This window comes from Petaurus breviceps, unplaced genomic scaffold (assembly GCF_028583685.1).
Source record: "Petaurus breviceps papuanus isolate PSGF00001 unplaced genomic scaffold, PetGlider_PUasm1.0 221, whole genome shotgun sequence".
Taxonomy (NCBI): domain Eukaryota; kingdom Metazoa; phylum Chordata; class Mammalia; order Diprotodontia; family Petauridae; genus Petaurus; species Petaurus breviceps.
The window spans coordinates 1,595,863-1,614,969 of record NW_027185877.1 but is presented as its reverse complement, the minus strand read 5'-3'; the positions used below and the strand labels follow the sequence as shown (position 1 = coordinate 1,614,969).

The window sequence follows — 19,107 nt, the reverse complement described above, 5'->3', positions numbered from 1 at the left end:
GTGTAATTAAATTTTATTCTTTTGAAATGTGCAGTGTTCCAATAATCTTAGTGAAGTTTTAATTGATCAAATCTATTAAATCTTAAAACTTCACTGGGACATTTGGAACACTGCAAAAATTATAATTGTCAGAACAACAAAAAGGGTAGAAGTATTTGTCTCTTGTCCTCATCAATGTGATCTAGTATACACCTAAAAACAGAAACTGTACTCTTACTTTATTTGTTCATGAAAATACGTTTGGTTGTAGGTGTCTTAATTGTTCAAAGAGGGAAGACTTCAGAATATCCAATTCTTGTGCCTAATTTCCCCTTCATTAGAAAAGTTTGTGCCAGATCTATATGTAAAAGGTATTAACATACCTTCTCCGGTGACTATTTCTTATAGGATGTGCATGTGCAAACTAATTGACAGTTATGTATATATGTAACAAAGCTATCCCCTCACATGTAGCAAAATGAAGGGTATTTTGCTATGGGGTTGGGGGGTATCCTAAAGAGAAGCAAAAAGAAATAATTTTTACAATGGAGGGCAAGAACAGGAAGGCAAAAGGGAATGGGTCAACCTTATTCTCATTGAATTTGGCTTAGGGAGGGAATGACACACTAAATAGGGTATCTCACCCTACAGGGGAAGGAGATGAGAGGGGGAATGATGGAAGGGAGGGCAGGCTGGGGGGAAGGGAAGTTGGAAGCTCCCACTTTTGAAAAGCGACAGGATCAAAGTAGAGAATAGAACAAGTGGAAGGTGGGATAGGATGGAGGGAAATATAGTCAGTCTTTTACAATATATCCACTATGGAAATGTTTTGCATAGCTACACATATACAACCTATATTGAATTGCTTATCTTCCCAGTAAGGGTGGGTGACAAGGGAGAAAGGGAATGAGTCTGGAATTCAAAGTTTTAAAATCAAATGTTTAACATATATGTATATATATACATACTATTATTAATATTATTTTATATGTAACTGGGAAATAAGATATACAGGTCCTGGGGCATAGAGATCCACGATGCCCTACTGGAAAATCAGAGGGGGTGTGGGAGAAGATATGGGAGAGAGCATATTGGAGGAGGGGATATCCAGTGGGATCGCTATTTTGGGGTGGTGGATAGGGGAAAAATGGAGAAAATTTATAACTCAAAATCTTGTGGAAATGAATGATGTAAACTAGAAGTTAATAAAGCATTTGATAAAGTAAAAGAAAAAGAATAGATACATTTTTAGCATCTCCCATTGCCCGTTCTTCTCCAAGAGATAATAATTCCTTTGAGGAGAGGAAGCAGGAGGTTAAGGCAGGAAGTTGTAACTCTGCTATCCTCAGGGAGAGACTATATGGGCTAGAATTAGATCTGTCTGCTCCCTTAAATATAATTAATCTAGGGAATATGCTGTATCTCTAGTTCTCCATGATCTGTCAAGTATCATTTATTCTAGATAAAGTGTGATTATCTTTGTGTGTGTGTGTGTGTGTGTGTGTGTGTGTGTGTGTGTGTTTCAATGTATGTATTCCCAAATCATAGAATCTGTATCAGGGCATCTTGACTTAATGTCTATGAATGTTTTAATTATTTTTTTTAAATGTACTATTTTAACATGATTTATTTACTTTGTAATCTTATGTATTATTTTATGTTTTTAAAAACATTTTTCTGAGTAGTCCCAACACAAAAAGGATTAAGAATTCCTGAGCTAGATGGATATTTGCTTGATCAACTGGTATGTGAATAAAAATAGATTACAGTTGTTGTTTAACTTAACTACACAGAATATGACATACCTTAAACAACAGCCCTGTCCTCCCAGTGAGTCTTCGTGGTCCTGGAAGTGTATGTGCTTGTTCCTGATTTGAGGAAGCATCTGGCAGGTTTTCCAGTTTATTCAAAGGCTCTGACTGGTCACCAAGCCAGGAAGTGAAAAACATTTATTTCCATTGGCAACAACTTCTATAAACTTGGCACTCAATGAAGGGACCTTGGCCAGATGGATTGCCCATCATGCAATTTTGAGGGTGGCATGGTTGTTATGGTTAACGTGGAGGAGGGGGAAACATATACATATATGCAGCTATTCTCTTCTTTTCTAGGTTTGGTGGGCAGTATGGCAGTATGTATGTATACATTTACACATACACATACATATATACATGCAATATAGACATGTGTAGTTATGTGTCAACATTCTCAGCTTCTAGTAAATTTTTGGCTTTGTGTTGTGCTTTGCTAATTATTTTTTCCTTTTCTTTGAATTTCAAAGAAGAAATCAACTCAGGGATGATATTTTCTTTTTGTGGGAGAAGAGAACCTAAAAGAGATAAAATTGCTGAAGAAGTCCTACTTCATTTATTTTAACAGATAAATCTAACCTCTAGAGTTACAAATTCTATCTACATAGCTTAGTGTCTGGTATGTAGAAAGTGCTTAATAAAAGCTTGTTGATTAATTCATCTACTTCATCTCATACTAATAGCTAGCATTTCTAAAATGCCTTAAGATTTTGATTTGCAAATATTCTCTTATTTGAGTCTCATAGTTACTTGGGGGAGTGAGATGGGGGGGGGTGTTATTATGTTGATGAAACTGAAGCAGAGATCTGGTTAGATGACTTGCTTAGGGTCATACAACTAATAAGTGTCTGAGTCAGGATTTGAACTTGGCTCCAACTAACTCCAAGTCTTAGCACTCCATCTCTTGTGCCATCTAGGTGATTTTAGGAAGCATTATATTTTGGTTTCTCTCTTTCTTAGACCTTCTTAGCATACTCACACTTTTGTAACCCATAGTTACCACCATACTCTATAATCATGGATCACTTGGAAGAACCAAATGGAGTGATTCTTTTTTTCTGTCCTTGGGTTTGTTTTGTGTAGTACATTTTACAAATTAAGTCAAAATAATAATAATAATTTGGGGAAAAATATAAAATGGAAGAAATTGAAGTGTGAGAAATTAAGAGAATTTATGTCCTTGGTTATATGTTATATTTTCATGAGGCTTTGTACTTTAAAAAAAATTAGTTTAAATCATTCATTTCCACAAGATTTTGAGTTACAAATTTTCTCTCCATTTTTCCTCTACACACCACTCCAAAACAGTGATCCACTGAATATCCCCTCCCCCAATCTGCTCTCCCCCCCATATTTTCCCCCATCCCCATTCCAACTTGCCAGTAGGACACGGTGGATCTCTATGCCCCAGTGCCTGTATATCTTATTTCCCAGTTACATGTAAAATAATAATAACAATAATATACATATATTTTAGACAATTGATTTGAAACCTTTGAATTCCAGATTCTTTCCCTACCTCCCTCGTCACCCACCCTTACTGGGAAGATAAGCAATTCATTACAGGTTGTACATGTGTAGCTATGCAAAACATTTCCATAGTGGATATATTGTGAAAGACTGACTATATTTCCTTCCATCCTATCCCACCCCCCACTAGTCTTATTCTCTACTTTGATCCTGTCCCTTTTCAAAAGTGGGTGCTTCCAACTTTCCTTCCCCCCAGCCTGCCCTCCCTTCCATCCCCCTCTGATCCCCTTCCCCCCTAACTCTCCTGTAGGGTGAGATACCCTATTTGGTGTGTATGTCATTCCCTCCCTAAGCCCAATTCAATGAGAATAAGCCTTCCTGTTCTTCCCTTCCATTGTAACAGTTTTCCCTTGCTCTTCTATATGAGATAATGTACTCCATTCTATCTCTCCCCATCTCCTCTCATTATATTCCTCTCTCGTTTCTTAATTTCCCCTTTTAAGTATCATCCCTTCCCATTCAAATGGTCCTGTGCCCTCTGTCTATGTATACCTGTACACATATATACACACTCACATATGTATTTATATGCTCATATACCCTACTATATTGACATACACACACACATATATAAATGTGCGTGTCTATTCCATTCAGCTATTTTTGTACTAAGAAAAGTTTCATCAGTTACAATTGTTGTTTTTCCATGTAGGAATGTTAATAGTTCAACTTTGATAAGTTCCTTATGATTCCTTTTCCCTGTTTACCTTCTCATGTTTCTCTTGCTTCTTGTCGCTGAATGTCACATTTTCTATTCAACTCTGGTTTTTTCATCAAGAATGCTTGAAAGTCCTCTATTCCATTGAATGACCATATTTTCCCCTGAAACATGATACTCAGTTTTGCTGGGTAGATGATTCTTGATTTTAATCCCAGCTCCTTTGACATCGAGAATATCATGTTCCAAGCCCTTTGAACCCTCTGTGTAGAAACTGTCAGATCCTGTGTTATCCTGATTGTGTTTCCAGAGTATTCAAATTGCTTCTTCCTGACTGCTTGTGATATTTTCTCCTTGATTTGGGAATTCCAGAACCTGGGTATAATATTCCTAGGAGTTTTCTTTTTGGGATCTTTTTCAGGAGGTTATTGATGGGTTCTTTCAACCTCTATTTTGCCCTCTGCTTCTAAAACATCAGGGCAATTTTCCTTGAGAATTTCTTGAAGGATGATTTCTGGGTTCTTTTTTTCACCATAGCTTTCAGGTAGTCCAATATATATTTTTTTAATTTTTTGGTCTTTATTAATTTTTTACTTTTAGTTTACAAGATTCATTTCGACAATTCCTTGAGTTTCAAGTTTTATCTCCCTCCCCTTTGCCCCCTCTCCCCCTCCCATGGAGGCATACAATCAAGTATAGTATCTGCAAATACTTTAACATTAGAAATTAGTCAGGTTATAAAGAAGGATTGTATCAGATGGAATGAACAATGTGAAAGAGGAAACAAAACCAAACAAGAAAAAGAAAAAGAGTGGGTAGTTTGCTTCAATTTGGATTCAAACTCAGTTCTTTCTCTGGATGTAGTCCAATAATTTTTAAATTATGTATCCTGGATCTGTTTCCAGGTTAGTGATTTTCCCAATGAGATATTTCACATTGCCTTCTATTTTTTCATTTGTTTAGATCTGTTTCTCATAAAGTCACTAGCTTCCATTTGCTCCACTCTAATTCTGAAGGATTGATTTTCTTCAGTGAGCTTTTGAAATTCTTTTTCCATCTGGCAAATTTGGTTTTTTAAGGCATTCTTCTCCTCATTGACTTTTTGAGCCTCTTTTGCCATTTGAGTTAGTCTATTTTATAAGGTGTTATTTTCTTCAGTCAGGTTGTTGACTCTCATTTCATAATTTTCTTGCATCATTCCCATTTCTCTTCCCAATTTTTCTTCCACCACTCTTATTTGCTTTTCAAAATCCTTCTTAAGCTCCTCTATGTCCTGTAAGCAGCTTATTCTTTTGATGGAAGCTTTTGGTGGAGGAGTTATGACTTTGTTGTCTTCCTGCCATTCCATGCTTGGATCCTTTTTGTCCCTAAAAAAGGAATCCAAATTCAGACCTCTGTGCTTGCCTGACTTCCTTTGTTTGCTCATGTTGCCACTCAATTACTTGACTTTTTAGCTTTTTGCCACAGTAGAACTCTGATAGCAGAGGGGATATCTTTGTCCCAATCGCTGGGTTTTCTTAGCTACTGGAACTATTAGTTTGGCTGCCATCTCTGAAGCCTCCACATGCTCTGACACACTGGTCACACACCCCAGGACCCCAGAAAGTGATCCAGATCCAAGCAGGTTAAAACAAGAGTGATTACCCCTCAGACTGGACGCTTGGTCCCCCTACAATCTACAGGTGAGGAGCTCTGAAGCAGCTATGTGGCAGTGGCTGGATGGCTGCCATGCCTCAGCTGATTCTCGCCCAGGGGAGCAAAGGGTGGATTGTACTCCCAGGTTCCAAATCCACACTGCACTGACCTCTCACTTTGTCCTTAGCATCTATGGGTTGATAATTCTGGTAACTGCCACAGCTGCTGGTGATCTGAAGTCCCTCCAGCTGGGGCCTGGTTGTGGCCACCCTGAGGCTAAAATCTTAGGCTCGCACAGGGCTAGACTCAGCTCCCAGAGCACTGTGCTGTCTTCAGCAGGAGCTTAGTAGGTGGTAGCAGGAGCCCTGTGGAAGTCCTGTTTTTATTCTATCATCTTGACTTTGCCCCTGGCTTTGTACTTTTTAAATGTCACTTTTAAAACTTTATAACAGAGCTCTTTTTATGACTTTCTTGGATACTTCATGTATTTGACTTTTTTAAAAAAGAACATTTATCATTTTCTTTTTCGAATTATTTGAAAATGTGGGTGTGGTTTGTTAGCTATAAAAATAGACTAATATTTTCTTATTTTTTTTTGTACTTTCAATTGATCATGTTTTATTTTAAAGGGTTATTTTTAAAGGATTATTATTCCACCAGCAAGTGAAATTTAGAAGATAAAGCAAACCTCTTAAAGAGATTTTTCTGTAAAGGCTCTTGTAACAATGTTAATATTTACAATTTATGCTGATGGCCCTCCCTGAGGGCTAAATATGTCTATTTTCATAAGCCCTCAAGCAAGAAATGTTGTTATGTTTTTTTTGAATAAATTTTCATTGTTTTTAAAAATTAAAAAAAAAAAGCATCCTTAGTTCACTGGTCATACATAAGTAGACCTTGCTGGATTTGGACAGGTGATTGTAAAGCCAAGCATGAGCAGCTTTCCAGAGAACTCCTGCTGTCAACAGCTTTCAAGGTTCTGATTACAAAGTATAGTGAACTCTCTATTTATTCAGTAACAAACTAAGAGAAAACATTCACAGAAATCAAAGTACAGCACTCACAATGTTATAGCATAACAACTTATCACTAAAATGGCCACATAGTTTTCACCAAAGTGGCCACATAGTTTTAAAGAAAGTCCATTCATTTAGTATAACTCAATCATTTAGTAAGTCCTTAACCACAAAGTACAAAGGTCAAATTTCTCTACCCCTAGGTCACATTGTCTTAATCTCTTCAGTCAAAAATCTTCTTTCTTCTTAATTGGAGAAGTCCTTAACTCTATCATCTAAATATAAAGGTTAAAGTTCTCTACCCCTAAGCCATAGTAAATCATGATCTTCTCAGTTTGCCTTAAGTACCCAAAGAGAGGTCTTTTCATCTTGACTTGAGGCAGGCTCTCAGCTTCCATGGATCCTCTTCCATGGTCCCAGCTCCTGCCAGCTCCTTGTTGTCCAGCTCCTTGTCCAGTTCCTGTTCCATATTGAAGCTCACAATGTCTGGTCCACCTCAAGTCCTTGTTTCTGTTCCTGGGAAGATACAGCTTAACAAAGCCACAATAACATGCATGCACATTACTGGCATCCTGATCAGTTCACTTTCTGCCTGTGAAATCAACATAGACCTAACAACAAGGTCTGAGGAATCAGCACAAATCATCAGTATAGTTACAGGACCTCTGATCAGCAAGATCCTACTCTGGGATTTCTGTAAACATACTACAAAAAAGTCATCTTTTAGGGCAGCAAGGTCCCAGGGCTTCTGTAGCAATAGCACTGTCCTCTGTAAGCAGAAGAATCTGACAAAGGAACATCAAAACAGACAAAGTACTCTCACCACAGCCATGCCTCCTCCCATTTCTCCTCTCTTCTCATTATGTAATGTAATGCCAAAAGAAAGGCAACTTCCCAAGGTTCAGAATACCAGCATAGGTGCTCTCCATTTTATTCAGTAACAAACCCAGAACAGAGAAGATCAAAACATGACATCATTCAAAATACAGCATTTACTAAGTGTGATTAAATAATCTCCAAGTACTACCCCACCCCAGGACCTTCCAATCATTCAATCAATTACAAAGTCCCTGTTCTAAATACTTCTCCACCCCTAGGCTATACCTTCATTTGGTCCACCACAAAACCCCTCTTCTCAAATGGAGATTAGTTTCCAAACATAGGTAAAGTACCTTCATTTGTCAATCACAGAGCACAATAAGGTCAAAAGTTCCCCACCCCTGGATCACAATTGCATCTACCCCAGAGTTACAACAAGTTTAAACACAGCACTTAATACCCAAATGGAGGTCTTTTCTTCATCTTCACACGAGGCAAGTTCTCAGCAATCTTAGTTCCTGGGGAGACAAGGCTTAGCAAGGCCATAAGATACATTGCCAATCCCTTCATGAATTTATCCTCTGTCTGTAGAACAGTCCTAGAACCCCTGAACACATTAGCAAAGCCCTCTCCCAGGATTTCTGTAAACATACAACAAGAAAATCCTTCTTCAGGGCTTCTAAACCAATAGAAAGGCTCCCAGACCCCTGCAACAACAGCACTGTCCTTCACCAGTGGACAGTATTCACTCTGTCTGCAGGACAGTCTCCAGACCCCTGCAACAACAGCACTGTCCTTCACCAGTGGACAGTATTCACTCTCTGTCTGCAGGACAGTCTCAGGGCTTCTTAGTGAACAGCCAGGTTCCAGGACTTCTTCAACAAAAGGACTGTCTTTCACCAGTGGACAAATCTGGCAAAATAACATCAAAACAGACAGACAAAGTACCAGCAAAACAGCCATGTCTCCTCAGTCCTTGGCAGTTCAGGGGGCAGGTCTCAAAAGTCCAGGGCAATTCAAAGCGGCCACCAGCAATTCTCTTAGCCTCTCTCTCTCCACGAAGTGCTGCTTCCAAAAAGATCTTCCGCCTCTCTCTTGTCTCTCCACATCTACGTCACCAGCTCCTCCCAGTTCAGGACTTTCTTTTCACATTAAAAAGTCCATCCCACAGGTGGGATTAACAAGCTCTGGGTTTTAACACAATCAATTTGAAAACCAAGCCAATACAGGGGAATCTTTAATTGCCATTACTATCACACAAAGGAACATCAAAACAGACAAAGTACTCTCACCACAACCATGCCTCCTCCCATTTCTCCTCTCTTCTCATTTCTCAGTTCTTCTCAGTTCTCCATTCAGTTCTTTGTTCTCAGTTCAGTTCTCAATTCTCAATTCTGTTTTCAATTCTTGTCTCTCTCCAGCAGTAGCAGCTCAGTCTCCACATTGCTTGTTCCCATCAGTTCTGGCCTCTCTCAGCTTGGCCTTTTCCTTATATAGGATATTAGCTTCTCCCTGTTCTGTCCCTTTCTGTTATGTCAACAAGTTCATCCCACTGTGGGATTCACAAGTTTTGGGATCTTAATACTTAACACAATCATGAACTTGAAACAAGGTGCAAAGTATCTGTTTGCTTGCCATTACTAGGGGCATGGAAGATTTTCAAATTCCATTACTATTACAGTGATGTAACTGATTGTTTTACTACTACTTTTTAAAAAATTTTTGTAAATTCCTTTGAAACAAAATGTCTGAAGCTTTAAGAAACTGTCTATAATATTCTTTTACCTTGGAATGATGCATTCAATTTCTTTACTTAAAACAATGCAAAACAGTATAATATTTCACACTAATTGGTAAAGGATGTTAGAAACACATGCCCCTTGCATCTTCCCTTCCCTTCCCTTCCCTTCCCTTCCCATCCCTTCCCTCTCTTCACACCATAGCCAGGTTGTAATTGCCTCTCACCCACCTGGGCTATTGAAATATCCTCCTAATTGGTTCCCCTGTCTCAGGGCCCTCTCTACTCCCATTCTCCTTCTGCCACATTGGTTTCTCTAAAGTGCAGGTCTGACTATCATTCCCATGTGCCAGAAGTAACTGAATATTTTAAATAAAAGCTAAAAGAAAATAAAATTCTGATACATGCTTTTAGGTTAACGTATAAATTCCTCTGTGGGTACTCCAAGCTCTTCACCTCTCCAGTCCAAGCTACCTTCAAGGTTATTGCACATTAGTCCTCACAGATTCTGTGCTATTGTCACGCTCACTGACAGGCTATTCCTGGTCATGATTATCTTCTCATGGCTTTGCACGGGTTTTTCTTTATGACTGGGATTTTCTTCCTCATCCCCTTTTACTCTTTGAACCCCAGATTCTCTTCACGGGCTGTTCTAGTGCCATCTTCTGTACAATATTTTTCCTGATTCCCCAGTGGGCAGTTCTTTCTCCTCCCCTTTCCCCTGTCTTTTCTTATATCCTTCTTCAATTTATTTTTCTGTAAACACCTTGTATATCTCCCTCCAGTAGACTATAAGCACCTTAATGGCAGGAACTGTCTTACTTTGCTGTTGATATTGTTTGTATTGTGCCTAGGCACTTAATAATTGCTTGTTGAATTAGTCAACAAACAAAATCTTCCATGTTTTCTAACTTACCCAAAGGCTTTGCTGTATTGCCAGTCAAGCCAGTGAAAATCTTATTTTCCAATGTAGTAATGCATATATATTATGCATGTCATATTTTTATGTTATACATATATTTGTCATGCTATACTATGTTATGTTATATGTTACTTTATGTTGCTATGTTGTGTTATGTTAAGTCATGTTATGACATATCATGTCATGTTATTATGTTATTTTGTGTTGTGTTATATCATATCATATCATGGCAGCTAGGTAGCACAGTGGATAGAGCTCCAGGCTTAGCATCAGAATGGTCTGAGTTCAAAGTCAGCCTCAGATACTGGCCAGCTATATGACCCTGGGCAAGTCACTTAACCCTATTTGCCTCAGTTTTCTCATCTATAAAATGACTTGGAGAAGGAAATGGGAAACCACTCCAGTATCTTTGCCAAGAAAACACCAAATGAGGCCACAAAGAGTTGGACACCACAGAGATAACTGAACAACAATAACAATATATTGTATTATATACATTATTACTGTATTATCTATTTATGTGTTTGAGTATGTATGTGTGTGTGTTATCTCTGAAGGTGAAGTATTGCACTCTCATTTTACAGATTGGGATAACAGAGGTCACAGAGGTTAAGTGATTTGCCCAGGGTCACACAGATAATAATTTAGCTGAGCTGAATTTCAAACCCAGGTCCTCAAACTCTAAATAATAGTCTAAGAAGGTGAAAAGTGCTGACTTTTTCAATTCCCTTGAATAGTGAATTATAATTCACTAAGGGCAGTACTTGATCCAATGGATAGAGTGCTAGACCAAGAGTCAGGAAGATACAGGTTCAGATCTGACCCCAAATATCCAGCAGTTGTTTATGAATATATGAGTGGGGACCAGCTCCAGTCATCTTCATCTGTATCTGGCCACTGGACCCAGATTACTCCAGAGGAAAAAGTGACTTGCACAGCCCTTCCTCAGTTAAATCCAATTCATTTTCAAGTCATGGCATCATCTTCCTGATGCCACGGTCCTCTTTTAGAACAAAAGACAAACAACAACAACCTGTGATGTGCCCATACCCATTTCTGCCCAACTGCTGTCCAGCTTTTCTAATAGTTTTTGCCAAATCAAGTCGTCCCATTAACTGGCATTTGCTTGTGTATGTGGAAGACACTATTGATTCCAGCTTTGGCACTTTCTTTTATAACCAGCGTCAAATCATGTTAATGGCTTGGTACTGCTGCAACTTTGTTCTAAAGAATTTCAAAGAACACTGCCAAGTTAAGAGACCTGCTGAGGGTCCCACATCCAGTGTGTTTCCCAAGTAGGACTTGAACACAGGCCTCTATGGTCAATAGCCCAATCGAATGAGGCATAAGTAAATTGCCTTATGAGATCCATAGAATAAAGGTACTTTCTGACTGGAAACTGTAGTATGGTTTTCTTAGAGTAGACGACCTTTTGCCTAAACCTTGAAGGATAAGCAGAATTTTAACAGAGATAAGGATGAGACAAGATCGCTAGCATCAATATGAACAAATTCGTAACTACAAAAATATATCAGATATATGATTGGGGTATGATATCATCTAGTATACGTGGAAATTAAAAATTACCATGTTAGAGAAAAAAAAACATCACCTCAGCATACAATTTCTGTTCTGTACAGAAAAACTGAACTTCTCCAATACATGATCTGTTATCGTGATTCCTCTGCTAAAGAAAAGTTGAAAAAATTACTTTAAATGGTATCCATATTGAAATCTTTCATAGCATGTTCAGTTGTCACTGGTATGATCTATATGATACAGTGTTGTTTGAAAGACGTATCCTTTAAATTGAGAGGAAATTGAAAGTTAGTAAGAAAAAAGAAGAAAATAAATGGAAGATTACTGATCACTTAATTTTTAAGACCTGGGTTCAGATCCACCTCCAATTTTTTTTTTAAACCTGTGATTTTGGGCAAGTCATTTGCTCTACCCAGGCCTCACTTTCCTCGTCTGTATAATAAAGGAGTTGGACTACATGGCTGTTAAGGTCTTCCTGGTATTAGACCTGTGATCTTATGTCATATAAATGAAGAAATATTGAAGAACTTATTTTTTCCTCCCTCATTCAAGGATGAATTCCTGTTTCTCAGTATTTAGTTTCTCAAGTTGTAGGAGATAACCCTCTAGATTCTTAAGTGCCCAAACCCTTAAATATACAAAAGGCAGTTTGTGAAATAAATGTCTTCTGTTGACTGTGGAGTACCCACGTAGTTTGATTAATAAGTAATAGGTGGTTCCTTTTTTATATGTGATGTTAAAGGGGAAATTTTATATTCTAGACTTCCATAAGCCTTTGTCTGTAATTGGCATAAGAGACTCAAATGATTTTAGTAACTATTGGAAATCCTATTTATCTCCTGGATAGATAATAATTGCCCACTTAACAACAATGCATATCTTACCCTAGAAGTGCCCAGTGAATCTTGTTCTCTGAGGGGGGCTCTCTTCTGAGATAGGGAAGCAACCATCTCCATACATGATATTATGAGTGAAAAGGAAGCACAAGTGGCTGATTATATAAATCATTTTAGCCTTAACTCTCGGATGATTAGTAAGAAATCAAAAGTTTATTTTGCCATGGAATGCATTAAATTTCAGCACTTATTCCTTTTACTTGTTGAGTGTCAGGTTCTTGCTTTTTTTTTGTCTTTTTTGTGGGAGACATTTTGTACAAGTAAATTTGGGATGTGTGTCATGGTGATTACTTATAAAAACACAGGTCACCTTGATACCTCATAATGACCAAGATCGCCTGATTTGATTTTTAAACAGTTTCTAATTACAGAATTCTTAGCATTAGGCTGTCTGTAGAGCTCAAAGTAAAGTGGATTTAGGAATTATGCATCAACACAATAAATATTTTTAGTCACACTGTATAATTCAGGCCAAACTAATCCTATTTAGGTCAGGTTTTTTTTGGCTCAATTTTTCAGTGATAATGATCAAATTAAATAGCTAGCTGAGATATTCACTATAGTTTACTGTGGAGAAACTTAGCCATAACCCAAAATATTGCAGTCTTTGCAATTTGCTTTTTAAATGAATTTTTTTTATTATTTGATTTTTTAATGGGCAAAGAATATCTTTTAAAACAAAGATTCCATTGTAACCAATACAAAACATTCATAATGAAGTCTTTTCTCTGTCATGTATACACACACATATACATATACACAGACACATATATAACATATGTATAATGTTATACACAATAATATAGCATATAATATTGTTATAATAAAAGATATTTCTCTCAGTATATTATAAAGGAGTTAAATAATAACTCATAATTGTATAACAGCTTATAACTTATAATGTTCTCTTTTCACAATCAGCCTGGGAAGTAAGCAAAGTATGGTTAGTTTAATTGATGAAGAAATCAAGACTCAGACATTAAATGATTTGTCCGTGGGTTATAGAACTAAAAAGTAATGTCATTGGTAATCCAACAATAACCACAACAAGAATATTAATAATTGTAATATAGATCTTTAAATTTGTGTGTATATATATATACACACACACACACACACATATATATATATATATATATATATATATAAATAAAATCTCATTTGGGTCTTACAATTACTCTGGGAGGTTGGTGGTATCGCCCTCATTTTATAGAAGAAAAAAATAAGGATGAGGAATGATAAGTGATTTGCCCAAAGTCACTGAGCTAATGCCTGAGAAAGTATTCAAACTCATCTCTTACTGACTCTAAGTCAAAAGCCCTTCCATTGTGTCACCTATATCTTCTAATCTATTGATATGGTCCTATTTCCCTTACACTATTCTACCTCTCTCTAAGGTAATGAAAAAGCAATGATCCAATGGCATGCAAGCTATCTTTAGGGAATATCTCATCAAGTTAACTTCTTCAGAATGTTTGTTTTGTATGACTACATCTACAGCTGTCTATAGAGCAGATTTCTTTACATTTTTCTTCCTCTGTATCCATGGACTACTTCACAGAATCAAGTATATCCTGTAAATCATCCTACCTAGCTGTTAGTACATAAAATGGGGGAGGGTATGTGAGATTTGGATGAGAGATGAATTATCAATTCACACTTTTGTTATATTATAATACATACAGAAAAGCAAAAAGGTTTTTCTGGAACACAGAGATCACCACTGTGCACAGATCATGATTTTGGTGTCACAGCATTAACACGCAGTTATCAAATTCATGAAGTTTGCTTTTGTTTCTGTGAATACTCATTTAAAGCTATATGCTCATTTATGGTCTCTAGTAAATAAGAATGAGTTTTTGTTCACATATTGCTTGAAAGTAGCATCAAGGAGCCAGTTTTAATCAGTCTTTTGTTTATTTATAGCACACATTAAGGCAGAGGGCTTTGCTTAAATAACTGGCCATGAAGATAAAATTAGAAAGAGAAGACTCATTCCCAGATGTGCTAATTGGTCTCTACTGCAAAAGTTTTAACTGATCTTGACAAATGCATAGTAAATCAATTAACATAGAAAACTATTTTATTAAGTATGTACTATATATACACATAGACAATATGTGTATATTTATACACTTGTTTACATGCACACACATGTATGTGTACATATATTCTTATGTGTGTATGTATATATAGTATGTATAGTGTGTGCGTATCCAAGATGTTGAAGTTTTGAAGATTTGAGAATGTTAGTATCAAACTGCTCCCCAGGTAAGACTTTTCAAGTAACTACTATATTTTTCAGAGTGAAAGTTGTGCTGAGTCAGTGTCTAAAGAAGACTTTGTTCCTTTTTCTGCCTTAATAATAAATTCAATTCATGATCTCCAAGGTTCCATTATCACAGTCTCAAGAGTGGTTCAATCTTTCCTTCTGCTAGAATGGCCCTAGGGGAATATGAAGGCTCGGCTTCTGTCCATGCGGAAATTGTTCTCCCTACTTCTCTGTGTTTCTCCTCTTAGCCTTACATATAGTAAAGAAGGAGGAGGAATTCAGGAAGCCAGAACAAGCAAACAGGAAGGCTACCACTGCCCACAGATAAACCGAACTACTCCATTCTTTTCATTGCCTCTCTTCTTGGTCTCCAACTGAGTCAAAGACACAGGAGGCAGCTTAGAAAGTGAAAGGAGTCCTGGAAATGGAGATCCATTTTTGTTATTTAATGCATGCGTGTACTTAGACAAGAAACTCATGATGGGATTGGACTAGAGGGTTTCTGAAGTCCCATATACCTCTCAATCTATCCTGTGGTGTCTGTGAACTAAAATAAATCTGTTTTCGAGATAACAAAGTGATTCATCAATTTGTATGGCTAATATATGCAAATGCATGATACAGAAGATAAGGTTAACTAGAAACTCAGTATGTGACTGAGTTTGTCATGAAATAAAGATAAATAGACTGGAGCCATACATCTGAGGTCCTTGAATGCTAGGATAGGTCATTTGTATTTCGTTTGACAGGTAATGGGGAGTCATTTAAGATTTGAAAGTACAGAGGTCGTCAGACTTGAGTTTTAAGAAGATTATTTCTGCAACGGTGTGAAGGATCTTTTGCAGAGACTGGCAGAAAGGGGACTGGTTAGGAGGCTGTTAAATAGTTCAGGAGAAAGGCAGTGAAGACTGGAAATAAAACGGTGACAGGGAGAATGGAAAAAAGAAAGTTGTGAGAGCTATTGCTGAGGTACAGTTGACTGTAAAATTGATTCCCCCCCCCAATTTTAGTGTAGAAGATTGCTACGAAGAAAAAGTCTCCTAAGAACATAGATTTAGAACTGGAAGGGACATCGGAGGCCTGTCATTGAACAAATGAGAAAATTGAAGCACATCATCTTCCTTTGGTGAGTTCCTCATGGTGCCTGCATTTTCTGGAGGGACCTAAGCCATTCTTTATTTTCCTTCCCACACATTTCCTGTATAGAGGACTTCAAAATCATTTCTCGTTGTCTTGTGTTGGAATTTCCCTTAGTGCTCAGGGTGTCTTTACGCTGGCATGTTCAACCTCATATCCAAGCCTACTTAACTTGGAATATCCCTCCATAAGGCCTACCTTCATTCTCTCATTTGTGCATTCATTCCTCCTGGGCCCTACATTTTGTGAATGAGTCCTAAGTAGCCTTCATTGATGACTCAGAGCTTTGTTCTTGACTTGTACACCTCAAGGCCATGCTGCTGTACTGGGTACTGGATCTAAATTTATGATTGTTTCTTATGGATTAATCTAGATTAAACAGGAATATAATATTGGTCACATCCTTAGTTCACTCCCTTGTAGACCTTCTTTCTCATTGTGTTCTGGTTGGTGGTTTACAACTTTTATGTATAGATGCCTGGTGAAAGTTGAAGCAAAGTGTGGTGGAAACTGGGCATAGACCAATATCTTGCACCATTTACCAAGATAAGATCAAAATGGATAAATGACATAGAAAAAGAGAGATGTTATAAGCAAATCAAAAGAGCATGGAACATTTAACTTATCAGAGTAATGGATAGTTGAACAATTTGTGAATAAACAAGATAGAGAACAAAGTTAGGTTAAAATGGATATTTTTTTTTAAAGCAATCGGGGTTAAGTAACTTGCTCAAGGTTACACGGCCAGTTATTTCTGGGTGTGGTGCTAAGTATCTGAGCCTGGATTTGATCCCCAGGTCATCCCTACACTGGGGCCCATGCTCTTACTCGCTGAGTCACCTGGCTGCCCCTAAGCAATTGGGGTTAAGTATCTTGCTCAAGGTTACATGGCCAGGTGTTTCTGGGTGGGTGCTAAGTGTCTGAGCCCAGATTTGATCCCCAGGTCATCCCGACACTGGGGCCAGTGATCTTACTCGCTATGCTACCTGGCTGCCCCCAGATGGATAGTTTCAATTAAATTAAATCAAAAGACTTTGTACAAATAAAGCAAATGTAGCCAAGATCAGAAGGAAAATTTTTGGGGAAATTTATAGACAATTTATCAGATAAAGATCGCACATGTAAAATATATAAAGAACTTTGTCAAATCTATAAGAATATGACTCATTCCCCATGGTAAATGGTCGAAGCATATGAACAGGTAGTTTTCCAATGAAGAAATCAGAATAATTTATAGTCATATGAAAAAAAATGCTCTAAATCTTTACTGATTAGAGAACTACAGATTAAAACAACCTTGAGATATCATTTTATACCTTCCAGACTGGCTAAAATGATACAAAGGGAGAGTGACAATGTTGTAGGGGATGTGGAAAAATTTGGACACTAATTCATTGTTGGTAGAATTGTGAATTGATCTAATGATTTTGGAGAGCAATCTGGAATTATTTCCAGAGTTATTAAACTACCTATACCCTTTGACTAATTGATACTACTACTCGGTCTGTTTCCCAAGATAATTGGGGAAAAAGTAAAAGAACCTATATGTTTTAAAATGTTTATAACAGCACTCCTTGGGGTAGCAAAGAACTGGAAATGGCAAGGTGTAGCAGCAAGCACCCCAAGCATCCCCAGGGTTTGCTGCCAACATAGGTTCTTAGTTCTGCTTTGTTAAAGGAAAGCAACTCAAAATGGGTTAACAAAGCTAACTTTAATTAGTCAAACGTATATTGTTTACCTAGTTCAGGGGGAAAAGGTCAGCACCCCGAACTTCAAAGTATACAGACAGAATTATCAAGACAGAAACAGATCAAGTAGACAGATTTCCAAACTGTCCAACCATTACATCCATACCAAACAACATCTGGGTTTCAAAGCCGGAGGGGCTCTGGACAACGGCTTTCCAGAGTTTCATCTGATCAAATCACAGAACACTTCTCAAAGTGAGCCCCAAAACATAGCTACACATCAGGGCTTATATAGTCTTCTCCTGTATGTAATGACTGAGAATGTAACAACCTTATTGACTCACTGGCCAATCAAGAAGTATCTACTGAAAAACAAGCCTCCCACCCCAGGTTCCAGGTGCACTTTAGCCTAGGGGCAGGGAAGATCTTTAAATTTACATTCCCATTACACAAGTATGCCCATAAATTGGGGAATGGCTGAACAAATTGGGGTGTATGATTGTGATGGAATACTACTGTGCTATAAGAAATGATGAGTGAATGATCTTAAAAAAAGTGAATAGATTTGCATGAAACAATGAAGAATGAAATGAGCAGAATGAAGAGAACATTGTATTCTGTTAGATCTATATTATTTTAACAAAGACTTTGAGCAGATAAGTTATTTTGACTATTAGAAATACCCAAATTAATTGTAAAGGGAATATGAAAAAAATGCTATCTGCATTCAGAGAAAGAATTGATAAATAGAAGTATGTACAGAAGAATTTTACACACACACATGTGCTTGCACACACATACACGCAAATGTACAAACATACCTATTTGTGTCCAATAGTAGTCACCTCTATGGTGGGGGGGAAGAAGAAAAAAAAGATTTTACATGATAATTTTGTTGTATATTTGAAAGGAATTGTTGCACATAGTAGATTGCAATTTCATGTGCAATCATCTTTTTATTGTACTATACTATGTAAATGCTTGTTTTATAACATGAACTAAAATGAAATGTAAAAAATAAAACAGATGTATGATCTGGAAAAAAAAAATTAAGCAATAGAATGATGCCCTGGGACATAGTGGAAAGAACAATGACCTTCAATCGGGAGATTCCATTAGCTCTCTGTAGCCTTTGGTGAATCATGTTGCTGCTCTGGTAGTGATTTTTCCCTTGTGTAAATTGAGGGGGTTGGTCTAGATGGTCTCCAGGCTCCCTTCCAACCTTAAATGCTCTGATCTGTAACATGACTAAGTGATCTGGATGTTCCCTTTTAGCTCTGTAAGGTTTTAAGATTCTAGGTTATTTGAATATTGACTTGAATGCCGACATTTCCAGTTTCAGATTGAATACATTTTAGAGTGATAAGCTTTTATTCTATAATTATGAAGCTTACTCTGATTTCTGTGTTCTAAATTCATGAGTGCAGATGCATGGGTAGATCTGTGATTTGATTGAAGAAAAATGAT

At 37.3% G+C, this 19,107-nt stretch overlaps 1 protein-coding gene across 3 annotated transcripts in view; it reads left to right on the top strand.

Annotated features, from left to right (window-relative positions):
- Positions 1-19,107, top strand: part of ACSS3 (acyl-CoA synthetase short chain family member 3) — a 235,300-nt gene that overhangs the window by 106,102 nt on the left and 110,091 nt on the right. The window lies entirely within an intron of this gene.